Source organism: Copadichromis virginalis, linkage group LG16 (assembly GCF_057382275.1).
Source record: "Copadichromis virginalis isolate Kocher_CV1m ecotype Utaka linkage group LG16, C_Virginalis_male_GT1.1, whole genome shotgun sequence".
NCBI classification, from domain to species: Eukaryota; Metazoa; Chordata; class Actinopteri; order Cichliformes; family Cichlidae; genus Copadichromis; species Copadichromis virginalis.
Genome location: NC_140633.1, coordinates 35,210,250 through 35,234,751, shown reverse-complemented (window position 1 = coordinate 35,234,751; position 24,502 = coordinate 35,210,250). Strand labels below are relative to the sequence as shown.

The 24,502-nt window shown below is 39.7% G+C and overlaps 1 long non-coding RNA gene across 2 annotated transcripts in view; it reads left to right on the top strand.

Moving 5' to 3' along the window:
- Nucleotides 1–1,318: 1,318 nt before the first annotated feature.
- The window catches only part of LOC146691258 (uncharacterized), a 107,921-nt gene continuing 84,737 nt past the window's right edge, over nucleotides 1,319–24,502 (top strand). For both annotated transcript variants that reach the window (XR_014915559.1, XR_014915558.1), the window contains exons 1-2: nucleotides 1,319–1,498; nucleotides 1,584–1,660. This is a non-coding gene — a long non-coding RNA (uncharacterized LOC146691258). The remainder of the gene's footprint in view (nucleotides 1,499–1,583; nucleotides 1,661–24,502) is intronic.

Here is a 24,502-nt window from a genome sequence, read left to right as displayed (position 1 = left end):
AGCTCCAAACTCGTGTAATTTCCTGCCTTTTGTAAACACTCCTTGGGGAGCTAGATATTATGCTGCATAGTCATAAATATATTAGTCACTGCTCTGGCCAGAACATTTGTGTAACACATGATAATGGTGCTCCGTTAAAGAAAAGAAAAACACTGAAATCACAATCTTTTCCCATATCCCATTCATTCTTACAAGTGTGTGAATGTTCAATTTAGGTTTGCACCAGTTAGTTCCTCAGGTCCAAATGTAAAATTGTGATGAGGAAAAAGCTGATACCCAGAAGGGAAATTCAAACAGAGAGCTAAATAGTAAATAGATCAAATAGATAGAATAAGACACCAAAGTAATAGATTTCAGGTATTAAGTGAATACTTCCTTGTTCTGCTAAAGCCAAAAAAAAGTTGGAATCCACCGCATGATGAAAAGAATTGCAACTGTATGCAATGAACTTGCGGTCCTCTTGAATTGAAACTTGCTTCAAAGACAAGGACCAGTTCTGCAACCACTTGCAGACAGTTGCTGTATTCTAAGGGAGTTTGGTGCTTCAATATGCAATAAAATGGCAATAAAGTGAACTCAGTCTGTGATTAATCAGTCGGTTGCTATCTGCATGCACAGAAATTCATATTTGCTACTTACATTAGACTCCAGACATAAACTCATGAATTTAAAACAGAAATTCCTTCACAAGTGGTGACATAGTTGCCGTCTATGCTGTCATAGTTGCAGCTATTCATGCAAAATGACACAGGTGCTCGGCAGCCTTGCTTTATATAGTTATGTAACCATAATATAACCAGCTGGGAACCACTCGCAAAAAGACATGTTGCAGACAAGTTGTGTTCATCATTGCAGACTGACTCAGATTGATTGGGTCATGTTGGGAGTCTGTCTTCATTTATGAATTGGATGGTGATTAGTTGCAAACCTTCACCAATCTGTCTAAGCGGGACTACAGACAGTCCAAGTCTGAAAGTATCCTTTGTGACTACCTTGTGATTGAAAGTGTGACCAGTTGGTCAACACATTCACTTGCAAACAACGGGCAACCTCTGTGTCATTTTTGTATTATATTTACATTTACAGTTTGGTTAAATATCTGATTTAACCACATATACGACAGTCAGGTATTTAACACGATAAAGGTTATCTTGTGTTTCTGTTTCGATATTATGTTGCAGTTGCAATGTTACATTTCAACCATAGTGTAACTGTATTTATTTACTTAAAAAACATGTTTCTAAATACTTTGCACCTTCCAATTAACAACTGGTCAAATAGCGCCCCCTTACGGTGCTGTGTAAGTGCGTATCACTAACTCAGTGGGAGAGAGAAGAGAGGACAGGCCAGCTGTCCTAAACAGTAAAATATTCAACTCTTAACAGGAAGAAAGAAGAGCTAGCATTGTTTAATAAACTAACAAGCGCGTGTTTTCAGATAGTGAAATTAATTAAGAATTAAAACAGACGTCGTATAACGGGAAGTTAAACAAATGAAGGTAAGTTTAGCACCGTTAAGCTTTTCTTCGATGGCTTAGAAAGCTAATTGTTTTGGTGCTAACAGCTGCACATTTATCGCCACAGAAACTCCAGTGGAAATGTCTGGGTATGGATAATAAACATTCAGCTCACGGGGGAAAGGAAGACAGCCTGCAAACAGAGTGAGTCCCATACAGCTTGTTTGTCGGGTTTGTTTTTCTGGCCTTGCTTCGTTAGATTGGTATTATGCATATGAACGCGTTCTGAATGAGGAGTGCTTTTGTCTGAAGTGTGAGCTTGTTGTAAAGCCGTGTGCCTACACAGAAGCACCCCGGAGAGAGCTGTTTAAGAGCTGGTGCCGTTTTCCCATCTTGTAAAGGTCACCTGTTGGATAGAACACGTGTCAGAGGTTATCTGCCATATTTGCTCACAGCTGATGTTTACTGCATATGTGAAACGTGGCTGTGTAGAAAAATCATCACCTGATTTTGTTATATGTGGATGGAGAGAGAGAGAGAGAGATTCTGTAGCAGACTATATCTATTTCCACAGATTAGGCTGGCACAGAAAAAGTTGTCCATAATCCCACAGTGATCATGCAGAGTGATTCATAGAGTAAGTTAATAATAGCCACTATTTTTACTCATGAATTGCAATCTTTATGGCGACATGGTTATTCATTAAATGGAGAAACATTGTGCATTTCTTAGATGAAACTCTCTCTTTTCACCTTAGATTTTCTTGAACTTCTGATACAAGTTAAACAAAAACCAAACAGCTGGAGTGCGGTGTGGGACACAGGGTCCTCTGGTGGGGCATTAGGCTCGAAACATTGGGTGTTTTTGACCATAAAGCCTTCAACTGGAGGGCAACTGGAGCTGCATGCTCCCTGCTGCAAACTTATTGGCGGGTCGGGTGATGAACCCTCTGAGATCTACTGACTAATCTGATAAGTATGTCCACTTGCAACCAGCCAAGATTAGATCCTAACATCTTAAAACCATAAGCGAAAGAAAATGGTCCAGCGTAGTCGGTTCACTGTGGTCAAACTGAAAAGTGCATTCCACAAACTCAATAAGCGCTGCTCTGTGACAGCCCGTGGTGACTTGGTTTCTTGATTAACTGCGTTCTGGAAAGATGTCATGTTGGTCTTAAAGCAGCTTTTGCGCAATACTTGCATGTCACAAAGCCACAACAGCTGCCTACAACTTAATATTGCTTTTGACGCTGTTCTTTTCCTGCCCGTTTTAATTATAAATCCAAGTGATGCATAAAAATCCAGTCCAGAAGCCAAAGCTGAATTTTCATTATTGACTGAATTTTTTTTTTTGGGGGGGGGGTTTCACAGCCATCAGTTTCTCTTCACAACTCATTTCCTTACCATAGCTTTTTTTGTGGTCTGATTTACTTGACAGAAACTCTCGAGTGAAATTACAATGCGAGCATGATTTATTCATAGAGATTAAGTTAGATGAGGTTCCCAGAATTGAGACATTTTAATACAGAGGTATTTGCTTGAAAGTCACAAAGGCTACAGTAGAACTTTTGTTCACAATGTGTTGTTCAGTTGATGTGGGGTATTTCAGATGGCTTTGCCCACCGGAAGTTTAGATGGAATAAAAACAAAACAAATCCCTCCAGTGAATTCGGAGTCTACCGTATTTTGAAAATCCCACAAAGGATGCACACAGGAGATATCTTGGTCAGATGCAGCTAACTTCAGATCTCTGAGCACCCTACCTGTAATGCTGAGCTCAGCATCACTTAATTTAGCGTCTTTTAGTCACTACCTTTATCTCTTTTGATTAAAATGGTCACAACTGTGCATATAAATATTAGGGCTGCCACGATTAGTCGACTAGTCACGATTACGTCGACTATGAAAATCGTCGATGACTAATTTAATAGTTGACGAGTCGTTTGAAGCTTTGTAAGATCCCAAAAGACGCAGGAATAAGTAGTAGGATTTAAGAGTGTAATAACGGACTGAAACAGAAGATGGCAGCACTGCATGCACAAGGATGCCAGCTGCCGTTAAACTCCGAAGAAGAAGCAGTGTCCGGTATCATAGCTGTATCCAAATTCAGGAACCGCATCCTCCTGTGCCCGCATTTGTAGGCCGATTATGTTACAACCAGACGACGAAGACTGTCCAAATTCGAAGATCCCGACAAATGCGCGTTTCATTTCCCCAGATTTGAAGGATGGGTTGGGTGTATACTTCGTGGCCCAACCTATCCCAGAATTCATAGCGCGGCCCTGCTTAGTTTCCAACAATGGCGGCAGCTGGTTAGTTTTAATATTACTCTTTTTATTCTTTCTGGGTCACAAAATAAACATTTAACATATTTCCAGGCGAGAATGTAGCTGTGTAAACCTCAAATATCTGCTCAGTTTATCAAAACATCACATATTTTCAAAAGTGCTCCGACGTTTTCCGAGACGTCTGTTACCCACCAGCTTGATAGCTAGCCGGGGTTCAAGGCTCACTAGAGCCGTGAGAACACCGGACTCCCGGCAAATCGTTTTCAAACCCACCGCCGTCTTTCGCTACTCAGGTTAAATATATATATGAGTCACTTAGATAACTTAAAAATGTTATTGTTTGGCTTTTTTCAGTATTTTATTTGTTCCTGAGTAAATCGGTTTGGCTGAGATTAAAATTATAGTTTCTACACAGCTGAATAAACGTCAAGCAGACAACTGATTATCAGAAGTGTGAGATGCTCGAGAACATACTCCAGTGTCCTGTTATATTTTAGATAGCAAGGAGCAGACGGCTGAGTTTATTAAACTTCACCTAAACAATCTCCAGATTTCATTAAAATTTAATAAAATATCATATTATCTTTATTTTTAGTTAGCACATACCTTAAACACTTAAAGCTGTAAGCTAATGATAGTTATATAAGAGCAGATGCTGCTGGTGCATCTGCTCTTATCCAATGGATGCATGATCTGATTAGTCGACTAATCGCAAAAATAATTGGTGACTAGTCGACTATCAAAATAATCATTTGTGGCAGCCCTTATAAACATACAGCTTGTGTCTAAGTGAGTCTGCTTGGTCACCTGACGGATAAACGCCTTCTGAAATTCTTTCTAGAGATAGTCGAAAGTTTGGTCATATGAATGCCTTTCTGCCTTTAGATCAGGAAACTTAAATTTGACAAAGAAAAGAAGCTGTTTGTTACACGAGCTGGTCGAGAGGAATGCTCCGGTGAAACGCTGTTGGCCTGCGAGTCTACATTGTTGCATTTCCTTTTTATTTGTGACCTTTCTAAAACGATTGCTCACAGATCCTACAGTCCAAGACTGTTCAAAGACCCCCTCTCAGTATTAGACATGATTTAGGGTCAAAATTTATGGTTTGTATTTAAAAATGTTAAAGTTTTGTAAGTTTTAGAGTCCTTCTTGTCAAATAACTTTCCAATTTTCTGATCTTGGAGGGTTTTTAATATCTGGCATCAGCTGAACTAGGAATTTAGCTTATTTTATTTTGCAGGGACTATTAGAGTGAATGCTTTTTATTGTGCGTTTACTGTAAATTACAGCAGCACATCATCTCACCCTCTGCTCCTGCTTCCTTGGAAGTTAGCATTTAAAAATGATTACCGATTTCTTGCAGAACTGGTGCAGTTCTCTAAAGAGCTGTTGTCTGTCATGGTCTTTATATCCAAGCTTTACCAACATGTTGCTTCAAATGTTTTCTCAGAGTGCTTATTTAATAAGTTAAGTTTACAGAACTGCCAAGACTTTACCTAATGTGAACAGGGTTTTTTGTCAGATTATATTTTTAACCAGGCATGAAGAGATTAGAGGTTTGTTCTGAAGTCTAATTTACATTAGTTTTGTGCATTAAAACGCAGAGCGTTGTGGGCTGTGAGTCATGTGTTGCTCTGGGGACATTGCTATTAGTCCACTGTGCACTCACTCACTCCCTTTTGGTGATGGCAAAAATGGCTCTGGGTAGGTACCAATAATCTAACCAGTATAGGGAAGAAACTGAATGCAACACCTTCATAGCTAAAGCAGATTCCTTGAGTCTTTCATTTGGATTTTTCCACGGGATAACACCACCATATGATGAATCTCTGTTACTCTTGTCAGCTGTATACATAGCCAGTCTTGGAAATTTGTGTGTTGCACCTGTAATAGCAGCAGCATGGTTGACTTCTCTTGTGAGAAGAGGTGCACATCACTCAGATGTGCCTTCCCATGGAAGCTTCACTACTGTTGTGTGGTTGTTGTTGTTTTTTAAGCTAAGTGCATATGTACTAGTTTTTTTCTTTTCTTTTTTTTTTTCTTTTTTTTTACGTTTCGAGTTGTTTAAACTTGAATGCAAAGGCCATATAGCGAATGTGTTAGATGTTTTAAATGTTTGAAGTACCAGACATCTAAGTATAAACATCAGCCTCAGTCTCAGGCATCAGGGTGGAGCAGATCGTCTGGGCTTAAATCATGCGAGTATAGTGCTGTCAGAAGGGTACAGACAGCATTCATCACATTCCTCAACAGATGCCACAGACGTAAGACCAGCACGCCTTAAATGCATTGGACCTGAACCTGGGGCAGGCAAAACCGAGGAAATCAGAGCTGACTGGGGCACTGACGGAGAATGCTTTGAGGTAAAAAAAAGAAAATTACTGTTAAGCAGACTTCTTACCATTTCCTCGTCTGCTGAGCTGCACCACCCAAACTGTATAAACAGACCTGATGAATATGTGTGTTGATGGATGCAATAGCACGCATTTCAACAGCAAATTAAACTGCACATGGCAGTATGGAATGTACTAGCATTAAAGTTTCCTATTATGTCTGTTTCCAGGTTTCCCTTACAGTGTTAGATACACTGCATGAAAGGGAGATGGACCTCACAACATCTTTGTTTATCTCAATGCATCAAATTAAAGTAACAAAAAAAAAAAGATTTCCCACCTGGCCTGAAAAAAAAATTCCAAGGTTTAGATGCACTTTTTAATAGGAATGATGTAAAATGTAAAGTATTTAATTTTTTTGTGTGTGTAATTGATGAAAGCAGGGTTATTGCTAGTTGTCTTCCTTGACCAGTTTTTATAGGGTCCATTTTAATATCCCATTGTGGAGAAGTGGTTGTGCTAGACCTTTGAAATGTTTTAGGGTAAATGTATGGACTCTCAGGGGTGTAGCTCAAGTTAACACAGAATGATGGATTGAAAGATGTAGAGTCTCTGGCAGCAGATTTGGAGGCCTGTAAAAACCACAGCTTTGTAGGTATGGGACTGATTTATTTATTTATTTTTTTTTAGCATATTCTCATATACATAGCACATTATTTATAACAGTCCAAATCAGGTGACTGGTTTGACAGATATTACAGTTTGAATGTGGTAGGAAAAACACACATTTTCATCTAACTTTAGAATAATATTCCCAAATTACAAAGCCAAGTTCCAAATCAGAATTTCTTTTTATTTGTAGAAAGGGTGAAGTTAATACTACGGCCAATATGCTGCTGCTGCTGATGATGGTGATGAACTCTCTCCAAGACGGAACATTTCCATGTAACACTTTTTAAAGCAACTTATAAGATATTTCCGGAAACACTTTTGAGATGGTGAGAGTTAGAGCAGTTGAGTTCCACATGCAATCAGAAAAGTAAAGATTCTTGGAATTCAAAAAAAACCCCAAACACCCCAAACAAAACACGCCAGTGGCGCAATTGCTGGACAACACACTCATAACTGGCTCTGTTTTAGTTTTTCGCTAACTGCTTTAACACAACCAAGGACTGCTGAGCACAACATACCAGCACTATTACTTTTTCCTGACTCAGAACATGTAGTGAGCTTTAGCTTGTGGCAAAGATAATCAGCATACATTGTTTGTGCATTGTTCTGCTTTTGAAATGGTTCTAATTTCTTTTAGCTTTTAAGAATTGTTTCAAAGGTTGGCTGTGATGAACAGCCAGGCAGTTGAGATTCTTTCGGGACAGTCATCATATTTGTGTGAGCAGAATGGGTTTGAAGCTCTCCACATTTCTGCTATTCTTAATTGACCGGATCTAATGACATTATTTATGTTTTTTTTCTGTGAATAAGGACTATTTTCTTGTAATTGGATCACATTTGAAATATGTAATTGGTTGATGTCAGTGCTAGGCATTCATTCTTTGCATAGTTCACAACTGCTATTTGTGGTATTTTAAGCTTTAAAGAGCTCGTTGACATTTTGAACGATTGAGATGTACTGCCAAAAAAATAAAATAAATAAAAAATCCCAAATTCCACAGCTTTCCCAACCTCAGTCCTTCATGTTAAGATTTGTCACATTTGTCAGTTTGGGATTTTCCCAGGAATTTTCAAGAGATGTCTAAACTTCAGAGGAAAAACAAAAAAATGTAAGAACAGCACTGTGAAAACACAACGTGGATTATCTGCCATCGTGAGCAGGGATAAGGCGCACGGTTCTTAAAAGAAAACAATCCAAAGAATTTGCATGTGCAGAAACTTCCAGCTCCAAGATGTGTTCCTGAGCGACTGAACAGGAAATCTTGACTTGGAGCGAACATAAGCATCTTTTTTCACATTTCATTTTTAACATTTTAACATTTTGTCTCCTTTTTCCTGTTCCTGTCTGCCACTGGGGCAAAACACCAGCAGGAGAGGGATTGTGTTTGATTGTGGTGGACCAAAACCCAGACTACTGACCAATACGCACTTTGAATCGGGCTTCGAAGGATCAGATTCAAAGTGATGGAGTGGAGAATGGAAGCAGGCAGATCTCTGTGGGTTGGAAGACTTTGTGAGTTGGGAAAGATTTTTGCCAGAGGACAGCCAAGTGGATGGCATCTGTGGTCAGCAAGGCATTGCCTTTATTTCCTTGGATCAAAGTTAGCCAGGACTCGGTCTGTTTAAAGTAGGCTTTGTAAAACTCTAACTTGGCAGCTTTTAACTTGGAATAATAAAAATACATCTGATTTGTAATGCACCTTTCATACAAAAATGCAGCTTTGTTGCCATGTTCCCAGTGAGCAGCCATTTCTTAACCACAGTTTTTGTTATGTGTACCCTTGTGGGTCACATGCAATTTTGAATAGCTAAAGACAAGATGGAACTTAAAAATATACAAACGGCTTCCTGCCGACTAAAGAATTCAGGTCAGCTGTTTACATGGGATGTGATTTTATTCTAGTCTTGTGTTTAAATGTCACAACACATTCAATCAGAACAGTGTTAAATGCTTTGCATGACTCATGGTTCAAAATAATCCTTGTTTTTCAGTCCTTCAGTTCATTCTGTCTGAACAAAGCTGTTTTAGCTCCTGTCCTTTATGGCCCCTCTCCCTTTAAACCACCTTTGTGCTGATTAATTGCAAGAGGCAACCAAGGTGGGGAGTCGGGGGCAATTTAGACTCTCTAATTAACCTAACAAGCAAAGAGAAGAAGCCAAAGTGCCTGAAAAGAGCCCCCCCATGCATTGGGAGAACATTGAAACTCCATAAAGAAGGCATCCTCAACTAAAAAACGTCTTGCTATGAGGGAACAGCACCAACTACCACATTATAACACATTATTAAAACTTTGCCCAGGGTTCATGTTAGCACCCTCAAAAGGAAAAGCACAACATATAAGATTTTACGTTGAAAACAAACTCTTCACAGAGTAGTTGAGCTTGGAAGCCAGCAGTCTTGGAAAGCAAAGAAGCATACATCCCCACGCATTTTAGGCCAAGATGGGATGCATGAATGCAGAGCAAGGGGCAATGCAGCCAGCAGTGAATCACATTAAAGCTCTTGTGTGGTAGAATTCTTCTTTTAATCTGTTTTTGAAAACATTTACTCCGTTGCATTGAAATTCCAGCTGTTTATTCAGATTTAGGTGTTTATATGGAGCATTTTTTTAATCTTGTGTTTGGTTTTTAATGCGATTAGAATCATTATACCACGCGCCATGTAAATGTAGCTATTCTTCTACCAGCCGCAGGCCTTTTATTTACCCTGTAGTCAAATATTTTCATTCTAATTTTCATGAGTTGATTTGTAGCTTAGATAGCCTGACTACACTAGACCGCATACATGTTCTTCCCAGCTGCCTTTGCTAACCACGTCTCAGTTGTGTATTCTATTTATGCCACTCATGACACCAGAGAACCAACCAGCTTTGCCCGGGCTTTATGACAACACCTGGCTTGTATTTAACAGGCCTATAAATAGACTTTCCTCCAAATACAAACCACCTGGATGGGGTCAAACCACTGTCACACGCATCCATTTCAGTTTTGCCAGAAAGAGTTATCTGAGATGTAACGATGGTGGTGAACAGTGATTTCCATAGATGATATCCATCAGAGCCTGTGGTCAGCCCTGTGGTCTGTGAAGACTAAGCACACACATGGAGGCTTTTTGGTGTCTACTCCATCATTGCTAACCAATGTAAGTTAAAGGGAAAAAACGTGATTTACTCTGAGTGAATTTTAATCGTCTTGTAATGGTTTTACTGCTTAGTCCCGCATAACTGATGGGTTTGGGATGGGCCTTACACATGAAATGTCTGTGTTTGGTTTTCAGTAATTGCTTTTGCATGACTTGGTCACAGGTGTCAGGCAGAGACTTTTGGTAAATGTTTGGCATGGTAGAGTAAGAAAAGTTTCAGGGCCTACCTGGAATAGTCCGGGCTTTAAATAGCGACAAGGCGTTACCCGTTTCCTCTGCCGGTTCACTCACAAACACACATGAACTGATGAAAGTTGACTGGAAATTATGAAGACTTGGAGAAAATAAGAGCAATTTTGCAGTAATTGCCATCAAGCTGTTAGGTCTTCCAGTGCAAAGGCTGCATTGCGTGTTGGGAGTGTGAGTGTGGTGGGAGGTAGATATTTTTAGAATCAAACTCCTCTGTTCCAATGGCATGGCACTCAAGCACAACATACCTTCTGTGCTGTGCTTTCCTCCTTAAGACGAGCACTTTCCCTTCTATGTTTTGTGTGCTGGGCTGGCGGCCAAGACGGTGGCTTCACAAAGGGTCACAGAGCAGGGGCTTTTAATATGACCGGCTTTTGCTGACTCAAAAAAAGCAGTCCGTGGAAGGATTTATGTAACTACATAACAGCAACAGACTGAACTTAGATGTTCCCTTTAAGGAAGGCTTATCTAAAAAGAAAAGATTGCGAGGTTTGGAAAAATGTGATTGTGTAGTAAGACAGTTGTCTATCTTCATACGATCCTGTTGTCGTCACTGTTTACTTGGAGGCAATCTGAAAGCATCCTGTGGCTCATTCGCTGCTCATTTTGTTTTTTGTTTTTTAAATAAATGCCAGTAGATAAGAGTTTTACCAGCCAGGGAGGAAATTATTGTAATTACTTTATATACTACAGGATATTGCATAATTTAGTAGTAGCTTTCCAAATAAAATACATGTAGTCACGTACACCCTGAATAGAACAAGCAGTGGTGACTGCTGTCACCCGGCCACTCAGTTGACAACAGTCTAAGAAATATGGAGATCTGATCCAGTGATTTCAAGCCCTTGATTCAAAGACTAGGATTAGAGACATTTGCACACCAGCTAAATTTAACTATTGCATAGAGCTGGGCGATATAAGATTTTTTCATATCACGATATGTTTTTTTTTTTTTCATTTCAGGCGATAACGATATCTATCACGATATAAGCCAAATAACTATATTTGTAAGATTTTAAATGTGCCGTTGCTCACAAGTAAAATGTGAAATAATCAGCAGCTTGTTTTTTATTTAAATATTTATTTCCCATAATAAGTTCAACAGGGTAGATGTACTTAAGGAACATGAGACTTTTTCAGCTAAATAAAGGCAAATATGGCAAACTACATAAAAGGCAGCCGCTGAAGCGTTTAAGTTTCAAAATAGAACAAACAAAACAGGCTACTAAATTGTCAGTTCCACTTAGAAACAAAATATTAATTCTAAAAATAAATCTGTTTGTTTTGTAACTTGTCATCAGACAAAAGTGACTAACTTTTGTCAATATCAAATAAAGTGAGAACTAAAAGGAAATTCTCAATGTCTCCTTGTTGTATAGCTTAGCTTTTCAAACAGTTACTTTAGTCTGACAAAAGCCGAATGACGAATTAGCGCTTCCAGTCAGAGATTGAGCATGCACCGCTTTATTGTATTTCCAGACTTGCTTTCGGCACATTTACAGTACGCGCTACTCTGTTTTTGTCAGACTTGAAATAGCCGAAATACCTTCACACTACGGAACTTCTATGGCTCTTCCGTTCGACAATCTCTCCGACGTTGGAACCATCATCTGTTTTCTCTTTGGTAACCTTCGGTCACGCTCGGTTGATCTTTCTCTAGTCGGCGCACTCATTTCCTCCATTACCGGGCGGCACAGCGGCTGGCTGCTTCCCAAACAAATACACATGTGCGGCACGTAACAAGTCACGTCACGTGACGCTGCGGCTGTGATTGGTTCGGCTCTGCGCTACTTAATTTGGATTGGCTGTTGTTCTTTTTTTTTTTTTTTTTTTTTTTTTTAAGAGGACAAGAGAGACGAGGCCTATCGCAATAGTTTAACTTTTCTATCAAGGAAAAGTTATTTCGCAATACATATCGTTATCGTTCTATCGCCCAGCTCTACTATTACAGTAGCAGAAATATAGAGTATTGATAAACAGGTTCTTTTTCTAACTTCGCTCGGTGTTTCACTATGGGAATCCCCTCGGCGCAGGTTCAAAGGACATCATAGCATTTTGATCTTGATTTTATTAATAGAATTTTTATATATACATATACACGCCCGATTGCCACTGTAGCTTCTTTTCAGGCCCACAGTTTGTGAAACTGCCTTGCAGTTTCTCAGGTCATTGCACAGTCTGACCTCAGGTGAAATTACTGGGCCATCAGCTCCTGGGAAAAATGTTACATTATGTTAACACTTGCCTGAATGCACTAGATCAGCAACTTAAAGTTCTGCTTTTATAGAGATGTGTATGCTTGCTGATGATGAATTAACCACATGCATTTTATTAGCAGCACTTGGCTGCGACTTACTCTCTTAATTACTATGGAAACAGTAACCTGTACTTAGTTTTTCACAGGCCATCAGTCCTCTATTTTTTTCCTAAATTCTTTTATAGGGAAAAGATCTAAATACAACTGATGCAGAGAGCAATATAAAGTTGACTTGCTGAATCATGAGAACAATAATTCCCTGTTTCCTTCAAATCCCCCCCCCCCCAAAAAAAAAAAAAAATCCACAAAAGCATCACATTCCCTAACTATGCCCAAGAGCAGCAGAACTGTCTGTGATAAATGTGCCGTGGTCATAACAGCTGGGGGATGACAGAAGCTGTCAGACTACAGATTAACTCAAAACCCCACTGAAAGCAGTCATGTCACTTCTTACCTGATGTGCACAGAAGAGCTGATATGCACACACGCACGCACACACACAACTGCACACAGAAGTACAAACTAAACTGCCAGCAACTTTGTTTTGTTGCACACATGGCTGAGATGATCTCTTATCATGATTTGCTTTTGCACACATGCACACACAAAAACAGGCATGAAAGATCAAACACATGAGATATAGATCGGAGCACGGATGTGCACAAAGCATATACCGTACACCTCCACCCACTCAAATCACACAGGTAAGTTTTATTGTGTCTTGATGATAAGCCATTAGTACTGCAAATGTTCTTTCTGATTTATTTCTCTCAAGCTTCCCACACTGTTTTTTTTTTTTTTATCTCAGCAAGTGGAAAGAGGTGGAATTGCTTCTTGCCTATACTGTGAAAAAACAGTGCTGGGGTCTGAAGTGATGGCACTTATGTGGAAGACTTTATTAAAGCTCAGATATAATAAGTTGGAGCAAATGATATTGGTTTTATATTAAAACGTTAGTTGAGCACCTTAGAACACACAGTAACTTGTGTTCCAGATTTCATTACTGCAGAATCTGCTTGTGTTCTATCAAGTGGATAAATATGCTTTATTTTGTTCTTCCAGATGCTTTATGGTATGCAAGATAATACTGTCAGAAGCAGGCAGTCATTCACTGAGAGGCTGTTTGTCAAATTCCATTAAGCAACAAAAATGCAGGAACAACATGTAAACTACCAGATATTAGACTGATATCGGACTGCGTGGGTGAGATTAAACATGTCATGCTTTTTTTTGCTGCAAACCCTACGACTAGTACAAACTTCAAAAGATTTGGAAAAAAAAAACACTCCATAAAAATGAAAAAACTCTGCAAGACAACGTTAGCATGTCATAAGTCTACATCTACATGGTGGGCCATTTATATGGATACACCGTAATAACACGGGAATGGTTGGTGATATTAAAGTCCTGTTTGTGGCACATTAGTATATGTGAGGGGGCAAACTCCTCAAGATGGGTGGTGACCATGGTGGCCATTTAGAAGTCGGCCATCTTGGATACAACTTTTGTTTTTTCAATAGGAAGAGGGCCATGTGACACATCAAACTTATTGGTAATGTCACAAGAAAAACAATGGTGTGCTTGGTTTCAACGTAAATGTATTCTTTCATGAGTTATTTACAAGTTTCTCTTTGTTCACAGCCATTCAAAGAGGTTAACACGTGAGGAGCGGATCGAAATTGCGTTGATATCTGGTGAACGTAGTAACAGGGTCATTGCAGCAGATTTCAATGCGAGACGCCCTACGAGACCACCCATCTCCCATGCTACAGTCAGCAAACTGCTTGCTAAGTTTCGTGAAACTGGTTCAGTGTGGGATTTGCCAAAATGTGGATGCAAGAAAACTGTCACTAGTGAAGAAACATCAGTGGCTGTCCTAGCTTCATTCAGCAAGAGCCCACAGCGTAGCACTCGCCGCATGTCTCTGGAGAGTGGCATTAGTTGAACATCCCTTCGGCGGATATTAGCTACTCACAAATGGCACCCTTACAAACTCCAGCTACTGCAGCATCTCAACGAGGATGACCCATATCGGTGCGCAGAATGGGCAAAACAAAAATTGGAACAGGACCCTCAGTTCACGCAGAAGATTTTGTTCAGTGATGAGGCAAACTTTTATGTGAATGGTGAAGTTAACAAACAAAACCACCGCTATTGGTCTGACACTAACCCACATTGGATGGATCCCTCCAAGACTGTTGGAACAACAAAAGTGATGGTTTGGTGTGGTATATGGGGTACAACGATAGTGGGTCCATTCTTCATCAATGGAAACCTCAAGGCCACTGGATATTTGAAATTGCTACATGATGTGTTTCCCTCTTTATGCACTGAAGCTGGCACGTTCCCTGAGATTTTTCAGCAAGATGGTCCACCACCACATTATGGGTGCCAGGTCTGAGCATTCCTAGATGAACAGTTTCCTGGAAAGTGGATTGGTCGTCGTGGGCCAGTTGAATGGCCCCCAAGGTCTCCCGATCTGACCCCCTTAGACTTTTATCTTTGGGGTCATCTGAAGGCAATTGTCTATGGTGTGAAGATACGAGATGTGCAGCACCTGAAACTACGATACTGGATGCCTGTGCTGGCATTTCTCCTGCGGTGTTGTTATCAGTGTGTGAAGAGTGGGAGAAGAGGGTTGCATTGACAATCCAACACAATGGGCAGCACATTGAACACATTTTATAAGTGGTCAGAAACTTGTAAATAACTCATGAAAGAATACATTTACGTTGAAACCAAGCACACCATTGTTTTTCTTGTGACATTACCAATAAGTTTGATGTGTCACATGGCCCTCTTCCTATTGAAAAAACAAAAGTTGTATCCAAGATGGCCGACTTCTAAATGGTCACCATGGTCACCACCCATCTTGAGGAGTTTGCCCCCTCACATATACTAATGTGTCACAAACAGGACTTTAATATCACCAACCATTCCCATGTTATTACGGTGTATCCATATAACTGACCCACCCTGTACAATCATTCAAGTGTGAATGCATAGGGCAAAAAGGTGATGGGTTCTCTGGAGGGGCTGGTCAAAAAAGGGAAAATCATGATCATGAAAAGCAACATGATTATTAATTGATTTTGAAATAATTGTGGATTCAAGTGCAGGAAAACCAAATCTTTTCATTGATGTGGCTTTCTTTGCGCTTTAACTATAATTCCCTTGAAAAATAAATATGAACTTACTAATTTAGCCACAGTCATACTGGGAGTCAAATGAAAGGGCCATGCTGAAAAGAAAAACAAGAAAATTTATGCAAAACTGAAAAGATGAAATATTTGATATTATCACTTCATATAAAGAGACTCCTTCAGCTCCAAATCACACACTTCAAGAGACCAGTTGGCAATCATATGGGAGTCACTGGTCGCAATGGAAAATTGTCTATTCCCTGACTGGTTGGTGACTGGTTACTAGAGGTTGCTGGCTGTAGCTAGGTGAAATCTCTTTGTGATTTCTTTAGTCACTAGCAGATTGTTAACCTGTGCTTTTCTGCAAACACTAATCAACTACTCATAGAGCAACTGTAAAACCTAGAAAATCTGCAGTGCAAACTGAAACATTTTCACATTCACATAATAAACAGTCCACATTTCTCTTTTGTGTCACACTTTTCAGTGAAGCTACTTATCAGGGAATGCATTTCTTTTCTCCACGGGTAGTTGACGTGGGGGTTGTTGACAAGTGTCTTGGTAGTGTGATTAGGGCCTAAACTTGTGGGTAGGGCTCTGAATTTTTAACCTAACAGCACCCTCTTCGCTCCTGTAAAGACTGCTGTGTTGGGTTTCTTGTTTGCTTTAGCTCATTGTCATAGTTCTGTTATTATTTGACTGTTGGAGAGATTCAAAGTCAGAGCAAATTTTACACAAGCCTTCACACACAGAGTGATGCCTTCCTATAATGTTATTGTGAGCACAATTTTCTGAGGATTATCCCTTTGGACCACGCAGTGATTAATAGGCCTCCTGTACCTTGCAGCACCATTCTTACCCAAATTAATACATTTCTTGGAAAAGTTTGGGGCCGGTTTCAACTGTCTGTCATGCAGTTCCATCGAAACTCTCAAATCTCTGTGTGTGCTCCTTGCAACTTGTATTTGGGCTTGCGTGTGCGTGTTGGCATTGTATATGGCATTGTCCTATTTGCACTCCAAATAAGTAGTTCAAATGAGTATCTACTGAAGCACGCACACCAAACGTCATTAATCATTATCCCATCATCCCTCCCATCAGTTTTTAAAGATATTAACTGTAGCGCCTCTGATTGTAGTTGACAGTTTCTTTTTGCATTATTAGTTATGCCAATGTAGTTGTAAAAGCATCATACCATTCATAAAAGTACCCCCATTCGAGTCTCGATGTGCTGGCTGGTTATCAATTAGCAGAAAGAATCAACATGCCACATGAAAAAGATGAGGGGGATTGTTTTTGGCTTTGAGGCTTTTTTTTTTTAACCCGCAGGTCATAAAATGATCAAGCAGTCCTTGGAATGCATAGTGGAACTCTTAAAACGTCCTTCAGTGCCAGAAGGCAAACCTAAAAGGAGCAGAAATATTGCCAGCTGTTGCAATCAGAATGGGAGGAAGTACATTTTTAACCTTTACAATATCACATCGTTTATTTTTGGGATTAATATAAACCGAAGGCTTACAGCAGATGTTTTCATAAGCTTGAATTTTTGTATTTATATACTTGCAGTAAATCATGCCACCTTACAGAGCTGTAATCAGTTTTACACATATCATATTTCTTTCCAGTTTGTCCATCGTCAATAAAGTATGCTGAAACAAAGTATAGGTTTTGTAATGAGAAAACAAATTGGCAACAGTTTTAGTAGTTCATTAAATGGTTAAAATAAAGTTTTTATTTGTCATCATGGTAAAGGATGGTAGGGTTAGACATGACCAAAGGTTCAAATATTTAGGTTGGTGTATGTGCAGGTAATCCGTGTGAGGAATTCGGACTTCTGTCTAGTCTAACCATATGTGTTGAGTATTGTTTGAATACATTTGTACTTAAACCTTGTGATTATGCAGTGCATCCAGTCAGAAGAGAGTTGGCTTAATGGGAAGACCTTAAAGAGGGATGAGCTAAAACTGCTTGTTTTAGACAGAGGATGAAGTGAGGGGCTAAACAAAGACCAGTACAAGCTACTAATGGACCCCAACGATGAGGAGCTGGATGCTAACATGTCCTTTTTAAGCTGGCCAGGGAATGGAAAATATGTTACCTTGGGCTTGATAAAGTTTGATGTATCTGTAGTGTGTTTTCTGTGAACAGTGTATATGTAAATATAAATGATAATATAACAGTAAAACAGAAAATATTCTAAGTGCTTGGTTTGGTTGCAAGCTTTATGCCCCCAGGCACTTGTGTAAACTGCACTTAAGCCAAGCTGAACTGTTTTTTTTTTTGTTTTTTTGTGTGCAAACTGCTGTTGAATTCAGCTTGTCAAACACGGCTTGTCTTAATTACCGTCTCATAGAGCGTCCCTGTCATTCCAAAGAAGATTGAGATGTCTAACAAGCTGACACGGTCGTTTGTACTTTGAACGGAGCTCGAGAGTCTAGAGACATTCAACAAAAATGGCCACAACAGATGGGCCTCTCCTCTCTCTGGGAGCTGACACATGGAAAAATGAAGGTACACTGGAATGAATGTGTAGGTTTCTGCATATAGTGGAGATGTAAAATGCGAGGAAAGGAATGAATGCTAGCGTCTGCCCATGGACCGTGGCTCCTGGTACTCGATGCTTAAGTGCGATAGCGTGCATAAAGAATTTATGCATAACTGAGTTAGAGACAGGGCGGGTCGGGTACAACATGAATAAATTGACAGACAAACAGACATATGACCTGCGAGTAGCTGTGGAGTCGTTTGTACAGCCTCGCCTTTTATTGGTTTCACTTTAAGCCGGTCTCCGAATCTACACACTGGTTTCATTTAGCCCAACTCATGCTAGGTGTGGCACAGTGGCAGGCGAAAGGAAACCAAAACCAAATGGGTCCCGGGCTTGGCCCCTTAGCTGAAGCCGCCGTTGGTCCCTCCAGAAGCTGGCTGCTGTCTCGTGGCTGCCCAGGAAGAAACGAGTGTAAATCAGGCTACATAGGCGTGGTCCACCGCAAAGCACACCACTGCACAGCCAGCCACATTGTAGATTGGCACAGGGACAGCCGGCAGACATAAGCCCCGTATCCTAACATGCAGTGAGGGGTTCACGGGAGGTTGGAGAGGCCAGCTGTGTGTGTTACGGTTTCTGAGGGCATTCACTCTTAACGAAGAAAGACACCTCTGGCAAAACGGATCAAGTAAGTGGAGGACGGTAAGGGAAGAGGGCAGCAGGAACACAAGGGCACAGCGAGTGCACTGTGCCAGCACCGCTGCAGCACTAAGAAAACAAGCGCCATGACCAAACTTCATGAGGCGAGCAGTGAACATGCAGTCGAGGAGGAGGAGGAGACGACCGAGTGCCCTGCCAGCCCTCAGATTTAAACCAGAGCTTGAGTTTGTTGATTTTCTCGTAAGAAGGCAACAGTCATGCCAGCTCCGTTTTAATTCACATGGCTACTTTGCATGAGAGATGGTGAAAGCATACCTTTTAGGACTTTGTAAATGAGCCATTTGTTTTAATTTCAGTTGGTGTGCGTGAGTGGCCGCGAGTGGTTTTGCTCTTAAATGTGTCAACGTGCTTGTCTGCAGAAACACTGTAAAATCTTATTTGTGTGACTAATGCAGCACATATTACATTATATTTGGATAAACAACACATGCTCATAACCTAATTTATCCATTCATTCATCTCTCAGAGAAGTAGCACGTGAGGTTGTGAATCTCATTGATATGTGTGCTAGTTTTGCCTGAGCATAACCAGTAGCTTCTAGGGTTGGGTGATCTGCAGAACAGTCTGATGATCCTGTTCCCTTTGTGACATTGACAATAACCAATATCATCACTGCAGGGTGGTCACTACTACTACGTGCCTGTTTACACTCTTCTCAAAGCCCTACAAACACATAGACACAGCAGAGTCCTTCGCCAACAAACATACAACAATGAAACAGTGGTGCGAGCACGAATGTGGACACTCAGACATGTCAGGGACATGAAGAGTTGCCAATGTGAAAATACAGTGGGGAAGATTAAATTTGATAAGATGACCTGATGGAAGACTTTCTATTCCAGTATGCTTACCAAAGCAGACAGTTGAGTTTAAATGGAAAGCAGCTAAAGCTAAATATTAACAAAAATGTCCATGGCCACAAATCCCTGGTGTGTGTGTGTGTGTGTGCGCGCGCATACAGTATATAGGCCACAACAAGACCCAGATGCAGGAGTGGAAGAACGTCGAAGGATCATTTGCTCTGATGCAAGAATCCAAACACAACAGAATGACAGCAGCGGGCTAAGCTTCAGGCACTGTGAAAACTGGACAAAACAAAGGTTGAACTGTATCACAATAAATAAAAAGACAAATCAACGATAAATGAAAAATGTTCAGATTAGATGCACTACAACACAGACATGACTCAGCCATGAAGGTAAGTGCTCAGAGGGTCCACTCATCATTAACCATAGCCCCGAGCTTTGTAGAAAGGGGGGATACATTTAACTTATAAAACAAGCCATTTTATTGTATTTAATCTAATTGTTACATTGTTTTCTTAGTTACTAGTAATGTTCAAGAAGAATTAAAGCTGCTGCAGGACAGAAATGTAACTCTCAAATGACAGAAGCTTGGTACCTTGCTTTATGTAGGCAAACAGTTAAGCTGAGGCCCTTGCAAAGAGACACATAAAAAGACAGACTGAACCAGATAGATTGTAATCTGTCAGAAGGACTTTGCTGTCCTATTTTTACTCTAGTGTGACTGAGCCATAAATGATCAAAAGTTGTAATGGTAATAAATCAGAATGATCATTGGCTGATACCTGCTGATATGTTAGCAATAATTTAATGTGGTAGATTTAACTACTATGGTCGAGTTCGATATCCCTATCAGTAAATTGGTATTCACTGTTTCCATTGGTCTGTTTCTGATGCTGTGGTGCAACATAAAGATGGGAGAATATATTGATATTGGTATTGGTTGTCATTCGGACAGTCCTTATGTGTTCTGAGCAGTGAGATGCTACTTTTTAAATACTGTTATGTAAGGTTTTTGTAATCATGTCTTATGTTTCTGGTGTGGTATTGTGTTGGTGTATTTATATGTACACATGTTGTAGCTTTGTCTAGTCACCAGGAAGTCTGAACATGACAATAGCTAAAATGAATCCAGCAACATTTACTGTGAAATAAAGTGGCATAAAAGTAAAACATAAGCACCTCAAAATTGTAGTTTCAGTTAAAGCACTTGGGAGTTATGCCTCTGCCAAGCCATCTGCCTCCTTATGCTGACTTTGTTCTTCTTTTTAACTGTAGGAATGTGGAGTTTAGTTGAATGGGAATAAGTTTTAAAAGACGGGGTCGCCTGGTATTAATAAACCCAACAGCTGAGATCTGCTCACATTGTGAGTCAGATCACCTCCAGGTCTGGCCGGTGCAGTCGCATTCCTATGACAGTGTGTACATGTAGTGTGTCTGCATTTACAACTTGCATTAATGTGTTTTGCCTTATCCAAGCTGGACTCTAGACTGCACATTAAAGTGATTTTTATTAATCAGAAATGTGTGGGTTTGGATTTAGATGTGGAGCATTTGCTAGAACCTTTGAGATCATGTTTTAATTACTCTCACTGGATACATCCTCCTACAAAATGCCAGAGCATGCAAGATTTCGTTTTTTTTAAAGCTTTCTTTAAACTCTTTATGTGCTTTGATTTGTCCTATTCTACGTGCGGGTTGTGAGTTTTGTGTGTTTTTGCATGAAACGTGCTCCCTATGTATCTGTGGCCATGCAGAACATCTGTGTGGGAACTGAAAAACTTGAAGTAATAAAAGCTTTTATAAGGTTACCAAAGAGCATGTCTCAGCATCCTACACAGACCGCTTTTACAATCTAATCAATTTCTCATTATGATGGTGGTTTTGATTTCTATGCCAAAAGGTTAACACCCGACTCCACACATTCCCCCAAGAACTAAATGAATTTCTCTTGTTCTGCCAATACCACCAAAGGGGGCTTAAGCAGGCTTATTTCAATTATCTTCCATTAATGTTAACTTTTTGCCCCGAGGTTATTAAAAACTTAGGACTGTCTACTTTGATTTTAACACATAGTTTAGTCTCTGTGGCAGTTTTTTGTTTTGTTTTTTTTGAATGGAAAACAAGATCTTGGCTTTAGTGAAGGTTTTATTCTTGTGTACAAGACAAAATAATTGCAGATCTGCACTGACACACGTTGAGTCATTCTGAATACAAGCTGAGAAATTATCCAATTGATCCTGACCTTTTGAGATGGGCTCTCTAAGACCAGCTCTTCCTCAGTTCCAGACATGGTCTGCTGGCAGTCCTCAAGCTCTGAACCGTGTGACTCCTACAGAGGACTGTCCTGCCAGGCTAAATTTCTTTCACCTGCTCTAAAGTTAGACTGCCCTTTCTTTGGCACTTCCTTGGCTCTACCTTAACACTTGGTTTCTGGAAGGCAGCTGAGCATACCGAGCATGTTCCCATGTGACTTTCTCTTACAGTTTTAACAGAAAGGTACTTGACTTTAAGCTACAGCGTGCTTATCTATCCACACATCTCAGGTGAAAATAACTAGACAGACTCAACAGCTGAAAGATTTTTGGTGTCTGCTACATTTCCATAGAGCCATCTTTTGTAGAGAAGCACTACAGAAGTTGTAAAGCTCCAAACTACACTATAATCTGTTTAAAGAGGGCAGCCTAGCAGATAAGACTTGTGTAAATATTGTTGGAGTAGATTTAGATTGTCGTGTCGAATGAAGGTACCAGCATACTAGCAAGCTTCAGTGTTCGTGTAAGACATGAACGAAAGCCCTATGCAGAGCCTTTATGATTGAAAGACTGTTTTGTGTCACTGACATGATTGTTCAAAGTCTGTCTGCTTGCCAAAACATGCATGGCGTTTTCAGAAATGAACGCATGAAATGTGTCCTCCTCTAAAGATTTTCATACAAATACTTACGTGTCTATTTGGAAGTTTATTCATTAGGAAATGTATTGGGTTTTAAATTTGAGGATTTGGATGTTAGTCCCAACAGTGATCATAGTTTGGACATTATGAGAGAAAGAAATGACACTCAGAGACTCACCATCAACAGCTTAAACGGGAACGTATTAGCTGATTACATTTTTCACTGAAGTCTGTTCCCATTAGAGGTTTTGAGCAGATTTGGCCTTGGGGTCAGAGACGAATCTGAAGATTCTGGGTTGAGTTTTTAGTGAAGCTGTAACGTGAAACTTTGCACATTCATATTAAAAGCTTTTATTTGCTTTTCAAAGCATTCTTTGTCATTTGTTTCGTCATAAATCCACACCCACTCCCAAACATAATGGCTTGAGCATCAAATTATCTCAAGTGTCAGTGTTAATTTTCTGTTGACAGAATGATGACATAATCAAATAAATATGGGAGGGATTTCTAATGAGTGAAACAATCATTTTAACTTTCCAGTAATATCATCAAATAATTCTGGTGTTATGTTTCTGGGAGGTCTTTTCCCACTCCCAGTGAACTCCTGATACCCTAATGACATAAATCCGAAACGTATTATCTGTAAGAGAGCCATAAGACAGTCGTAATTCTTTTCTCAGTTTTGTCCACACTGAGCGGCAACAAAAGGCAAAACATGTTCCCTCATCAGATCAAATGCTTCTGTTTCCAGCTGTGCAAAAGAGCAACACACAAAATTGTTGAATGTGTGTGTTAGGGCTATGTTGGTGTTCAGCCCATGTGGCCAGTTTTCAGTAGAAGCCTCACTTTTTCCAAAATAAAGACACGTCAGAACAATTAAATTGGCGATATCAGATTATGTTTTCTAGATACCTGCGTCTGAGGAAATGACTGATTTAATCTGAAGAATTTTTTTTTCACTGAGTGCTAATAACTGTTAGATCACTTACTAATCTCTGTGAGATGATGTCTGAATGGCTCTGTTGTTTTATTTCAAATCTAAATACCCTTTAGTTTCCTTTATTTCAGTATTATTATTTTTTTGTTCTGAACTGGAAAATACGCTGTAATTTACTAAAAATCTCCCTTTCAGTCTCACATCTTATCCAATTTACTTTGTATAAAATCATTTTAGATTTCACGTGTTGATAGGTCTTTGTGTACTGTAGCTTAGTTTCAAGAGTTGATCAGAGTCAGAATAATATATATTTTAGGTTCAATGGTATTTCCCTTTAGAGCAGGCAGTATTTCTTTGCGTTCTCTTACGCTTGTTTGCACTGGCGTCATTCTTGTATTTGTCTGACCACTGCATGACCACACATTATAAAATGTCCTCCGAGCCGACCTGCCTCATGCACAAATGTAATTATCGTTATTTGCATATCAGTTTGATCTCATGACATCACTCAGCTTTCAAAATTGGATTTTCAAATACAAGGAAGGAACAGTGCTCATTAATGACAACAGTGAGCTGTGGTGTAATGGCTCAATTACTAATATGAAAATGTATTTCCAGGGTTGTCAAAATAAAACTCTGAAACAGGAAGAAAAAAAGAATTCCCCTTCCAATTTAGCTCATGATGTGATTTCAAGAGATAATTTTACAGCAGATGTCTCCCTTTTGAAAAATAAAATGACTAAATGATTGCTTGATAATCACATAAGTGGTCTTATATTTGTGTGAGTCATGTTACAGTATTGATTGGGAATCCGATTCTCTGATGCCTCTAAACTTCTCATTCAGGCTGTTTGTTACAGTGGGGCAAAAAAGTATTTAGTCAGCCACCGATTGTGCAAGTTCCCCCACCTAAAATGATGACAGAGGTCAGTAATTTGCACCAGAGGTACACTTCAACTGTGAGAGACAGAATGTGGAAAAAAAATCCATGAATCCACATGGTAGGATTTGTAAAGAATTTATTCGTAAATCAGGGTGGAAAATAAGTATTTGGTCAATAACAAAAATACAACTCAATACTTTGTAACATAACCTTTGTTGGCAATAACAGAGGTCAAAC